Raw genomic sequence first — 6,243 nt, forward strand, 5'->3', positions numbered from 1 at the left:
ATCTAGAGCATTAATTTAGCAGAAAACAACTATTTGCTATGTAAAGATATAGAGCAGTAATGTCTACCTGAGCAGAGAATGAAGTCAATCTCCCTCTGTGTGTGTGTTGTAATCAATCTTCTCTGTGCTTTGTTGACATAGTCGGGCCGGCCGAAAATGCTTTTAGTGCATGTTACTGCATGTTAGCGTGCCCCACTGGCTAGCTCATGGCCGCCGCTCTGCACTGCTCTCATACAGCAGTTACAGTTGATAACGCTGTGCCGGCTGACGGTGCCATTGCAGAAGCGTAGCACCCACCCTCCGGTTTCCCACCAGTTTAACACTGTTAGCTCTGTCAGCACTGTTGCTGTTGTTTTCACTGTTAGTGCTGTTATCACCGTTAGCTAAGAGCAACCGGCTCAGTCATCACCATGTTGAGAGCCGTGCAGAGGCAATAGAAATGCTCCCAATAGCACCTTTAAAGGCAGGGTTGGTAAAGATTTTAAAATCATTTTTTGTTATATTAGTTGAAATTCTCATTGCATCCCCACAACAATCAATAAATCAATTGCTCTGACAAAAAAATAAAAAAAATCCGGGGTCTGTGGTTGTCGCAGGACTGTAATAAAACCCATCCAATTATTTTATTTGGCCCGAACGTAGTGATTGGACAGGCTACCTGACGGCCTGTCTACCTGCGTGCACTCTGCTCGTGCACTCATTGCACGTCACCGGAGTCTTCCACAAGCTGGTAGCTATGAGTACTAACAATAGCCAATAGCATTCACGTTCATTATGATATGTTTATATTCATAAAGATAATTTTGGGGGAGTCGCTTTGGAGGGAGGCCTGAAGCAACGGACTGTCAGTGTTGCTGACTTAGCAACTTTCCTGCTAGATTTAGGGACTTTTGGAGCTAGTGCTGCTTGCTACTGTCATGGTAATAGAGTTAACACTGGGCTGAGTTTTTAGGCTGGATCATTTTTAAAAATCTGGTGTACTTTTGCTAGTTTCTCAGGATCGTCCACCCTGCCAGGTTGCATATTGTAGAAAGTTAAGTTTAGATTAGTTTAGTTAAGTTTAGTTAGTAGACAGAGGGTGAATACAGCTATATTCAGAAAGACAGTATGAGAAAAATAATATTTTTTTTTAACTATAAAAGTATGTAGACATGTTCTAGTAGAAATCCAAAATACAAGTATGAACCTGAAAATGAGCATGATATGTCCCCTTTAATTTAAATGAATAACAGAAAGCATAGGCCTTTCATACGGGCAGACTACACATTCATAGATTCAAGTACCCAGCGCAATCGAAGAAAACCTCCGATTGGTGTCACAAACGCCATAGAGGTAATTACAGGGTGTGAAGTAGGTGACACACTGATGTATCATTTGTGACCTTTGAGTTTAGCTAGTTTTTAATTCACTGGAAGTCGGATTCATTCATTATTCGTAACCGCTTATCTTATTCAGGGTTGCGGGGGGGCTGGAGCTGATCCCAGCTGACAGTGGGCGAAGGCGGGGTACACCCTACCACAGGGTTGGTACATAGAGACAGACAACCATTCACGCTCACATTCACACCTATACCGGCAATTTAGGGTCAACAATGAACCTAATGGAAGTCAGTTTGACAATGAGAAATAATGAAATGAGAAATTTAAATCAAACCAGGAATTCTTGCTCTCTACAGAAATACAGAAATATTGTAATTTCTACTTTAAAATGTCCTTATACTCCTTCCGTCACTGTCTACATAATCTTATAAATGAGAGGTATATAATATGATACATCTATCACACACACACATCAGATGCATCATAAAAAGATATCAATATGAGATTAAATGTCATAGTTTTTACAGATTACAGTACAATGCAGTACTTTATTGGCTGTTATAGCTGCTGTAAACTGCAGCTAAAAGAATTCATACTATCAGCGTTTCTTATTGCGTTTTAAGTGGCAGGTTATCTGGACAGGAAGATTTGTGATCAGTGAGTGTCTCCAAGATTGCGAGACTCCTTCTTGTCAGACGAGGTGTCTGGTTGCTCCTTTGTTTGACTATGATAGGGACTTTTCAGTTTGGCTGAGTCACACCTCACTGCTCTGCCGGACCAACAACAATGCCCACTCACTTACAGAACATGCGGAAGTGATGCAAGACCCTTATCAATTAAAATGTGGGCTAATAGCTGTAATCTCTAGAAAGGGAACAAAAATCAAAGTATATCTTTCAGAGAAGTATACTTATTCTTTGTTTCCACCACCCCCTTTCCTTTCGATTTCAGTTGCAGATGATCTGAAAACAAAAGCAGCAGCCTATGGTAACAACATCTGTTCCACCCTCTGTGACTGGCTGCTGGGAGAATAGAGCTCCTACAGAGTGCTTTGGGCTGTTTTTCTCCCCACTCTTTTTTTTTTTTTTTTTACCTCTCCCCTTATTTTAACCTCACTGAACTCGCTGAACAAGATCTGAGGCAAGCTGCGACATGTAGATGCAGCGTCAGGGTGAAAGGATGGATGTGGGCGCACTCAGTACTGATGAATTATAAGATTTACGGCTAACTACCATTGAAATGTCACGGAAAGTAATTCAATGGTAGACACGAGAGGCAGATAGTCTGAGTTGATTGAGACGAGGAAAGCATTTTTATAGTGTATTATTGATGTTATGAAGACATTACAGAACTGAGTTGCCAGGTGACCTAAATTGTTTGTCTAATCAAAGTACATTAGGGGGCAAAAGTAGATTCCTGGAAGGGTTAAGTCTGAGAACATAATCACTGAGTGTGGTAAGGTTAAAGTCCACACTGAGGGGGAAAAGCACACACAGTAACCAGTAACCAGTGTGCTGCCACTGTGTCAACATTTGTCCCTCCTGTGAGCTAATGGAGCCGCTCTGAGACGTGTCCCAATCTGTTCCCAGATGACATCAGTCTTGGCATCCTTGATTCCAGCTTTGCAATAAATTGACGTGTTCATTATTGCAAATCAAGTCTGATCTGTAGAAACAGTAATATGTCATGTGATGTTGTCTGCTTATTTGCATGGTAGCAGGGCTTAGTCATGTATTAGCATTAGCTTTATTAGGTTTGCATGCATACACACAAGGCTTCTGTGTAATTGTGTGATTTGGATGGCTACACAATGCTGCACAGCTCACTGCACCAAGGCTGCCAGATGGGCCAGAGGGCCACACAAACTTAGCCTTCCCTTACCAAAAATAAGTTTATTCAAGTGTGCTATTAGTATGCTTCCTTTAAACTTAAAATGAGAGAGTATACTTTCAGTTTACTTTTTATGTACTTATCAGAAATATACTTAACAAAAGTATACTTAAGTATACTTGGCTCATACTGACAAGTATACAGAAAAGTCTAAGTAAACTTGGCTTAAACTGACAAGTACATAGAAAAGTCTAAGTATACTTGGCTTATACTGACAAGTATACAGAAAAGTCTACGTATATTTGGCTTAAAGGCCTACTTGTACTTAATCTTTTGATCGAGATATACTTCGGTGATCTGTGATCATGGTAATGTGTCTTTACTTTTGGATCTTTAACAAAAGGAAAAGGAAAGTTTTGGTGGTAGTTGTACTACTGCTTTTTGGCCAGGAGATGGCACAAACTCTTTGTAAACTTGTATAGAGGATCTTTACTGAGTCACATTCCAGCACTCATGATGACCTCCTTCAATTAACTTTTTTTATTTTATTTTTTTAAATAAGCTGTTTCCAATGATAATTTAATTTTTTTTACTTTTTGTAAATCAAAAACAACGGTTTTCATGAGCAGATGTCATCGTGAAAATAGTAATAATCATCCAGAGTAGCAACTGCTCTTGCATACCATTATTTGCTTAATGCCAGCAGTCTAGCATACATTAAGATGCAGAGTGACCTTATTTGACAATGCCATCTGCTAGATCATCCTGAAATACACATAACAGCTCATGACACACTAAATGAGGTTGAGAACGAAATTCATGTCATTTTATTTTGTCCTTTATATCGTGATTTACAACAAATACTATTTTAAAACGTTCATGCTCCTTATTTTTATATGATAAGTATGGAGACTGGAGCCTTAATTGAATATCTTTTTGATAATGTTTTTGTATTTTCTGAATATCTCTCTAAAGCATGGGATATGAACAGAAAAGTGACATACGATATATAAATTCCTCAGACTCTTATGCCTTTTTTTGTCATGATTGGATTTGTGTGTCTTGTGCTTAGGGGGCTGTGTTTGTATATTTGTGATTGTATATTTGTTGTATTTCCATTGTGAGATATATCCTAGAATATTATTTGTGGGACATTCATGTTTACGATTATGTCTGGATGATGTTTATGTTTATGTTTGGATGATGCCGGTGTATTGTGATGTTAGATAATGGTGCTAACATGCCGGAAGATTTGATTTGTCGTTAGTTAATGTGTCTGAATAATCCCACGAGGGATGAGTTATGTAAATGACCAGACACGAAAATGAATTATTCATTCATTCATTCATTCATTCATTCACAGAGGATAAACTGAACAGACAAACTGCAGTCTGAATGAAATACCACTGACACTTGCTTACTTTTGTAGCCTGAGGTAACCTGCCATTACAGAGGCTTAAATGACAGTTCCCCAGGGCTATGCAGAGCCTGCACCATAGCTGGAAGAAATCCATGGCCATTCAGTAAAATACTGACTGATAACCTGAATAGAGTATATGGGATATCAGCGCAGTCCATGATTATGCCGAGGCAATTCCTTTCAAATTATATTCATGGCCTAATTACGCCGCTCCCTCCCTCAGTATTAGAAAAGGTCATTTTGTTGTTTATGATGATGAAATTCAAATTAACAGCCAGTTGAAAATAACATTTAGAAAATAAAGAGCCTTGTTTCTTATGTGGCGTCCTGTGGGCCTGGCAGCAGAGTCAGAATAAATTATCAGTGGATGGATGACAACCTATAACACGGTTGCATATGCTGTATACTATTGAGGCTCTGAATTGAAGACTTGCTGACATTTAGTCATTTTAGAATTACATTATACTTTTGATGGCCAGTATTAGACAGAGTAAGATCCAGGAAAAGCATTGGGCTGCAGAGGCTTACTTCACCACAAGTGATGGTATTGTTGTTCCAGCTCTAGCTGTGTTTAATTAGAAAGAAAAGTCATTAAGAAATGCAGTCACAAACTACAGCTGTGACAACAGAATAAAAATTGTCTGGCATTTCAAGGTCTTTCATGGTCAGGGCTGTACTTGTGAATCCTAATTTTTTGTTGTTGTTTTATTAATTGAATTTTATATAATTTATTTGAGGGAGGTGTGGACAGGGAACCACAAGAGTAAATTTTATTTATTTTTTATTTATTTATTTTATTTGCACATATATAAAGCTGCACAAAATCCAGTCAATGAAAAAACAAACAAGAAATGTGTCAGGAGAGGTCAAGAAGCCACAGGTTTATACAAAGGACCTCCCCCCAACCCCAGAAGAAGAAAAAACAATAACAAAAAAGGAAGAAGAATCTAAACTAACATAATTAAAAAAAAAATAAATAAAGTGAACACACAGTTCGCCAAACAACTTTTAAAGAATGTCTGCTGAGTCAGTTATTCCTACATAATAATGGCATAATTACTCTTAAAGCTATTGGATATATGGATATTCCTATCTGTCTTTCGTGGGAATTCCCAGTTATTCCCCACGTGTGACTTCAGGTGAAGAATAGAAACCGAATATGGAAACTGAAATACAAGTCTACGGCCTCATGCAATGTATTCAATAATGAGGAAATGCTTTACTTTCACTATTTTTTCTTTATTAGGCTACTTTGTATAGTTGTGCCGTAAAGGAAAGGGGGGACAAAGGAGGACGGTCTGCAGGACAGATAATAATGCACTATACTAACTACTAATTAACAGTCTCTTCTTCTTATATTCACTTTTTTTAATGGTCCTGTATCACAGCTGTTACCCTGCACTATATTCAGTTTTAACAGTTTTCTTCATCTCCTTGTATTTTTTATATCTGGTATATTTTTTTTGTACTTTGTACTTTTTTACTGCCTTTTTACTAACATGTTTTGCACTATGGAACTGTGATGCTGGAAACTTGAATTTCCCTCGGGATCAATAAAGTTACTTACTATCTATCTATCTATCTATCTATCTATCTATCTATCTATCTATCTATTCTAAACCCTTTTTCAGGGGATGTTTTGATGACGCTAGGGAGGATGTACCATGATTCAAC

The sequence above is a fragment of the Sebastes fasciatus genome, chromosome 16 (assembly GCF_043250625.1).
Source record: "Sebastes fasciatus isolate fSebFas1 chromosome 16, fSebFas1.pri, whole genome shotgun sequence".
NCBI lineage: Eukaryota > Metazoa > Chordata > Actinopteri > Perciformes > Sebastidae > Sebastes > Sebastes fasciatus.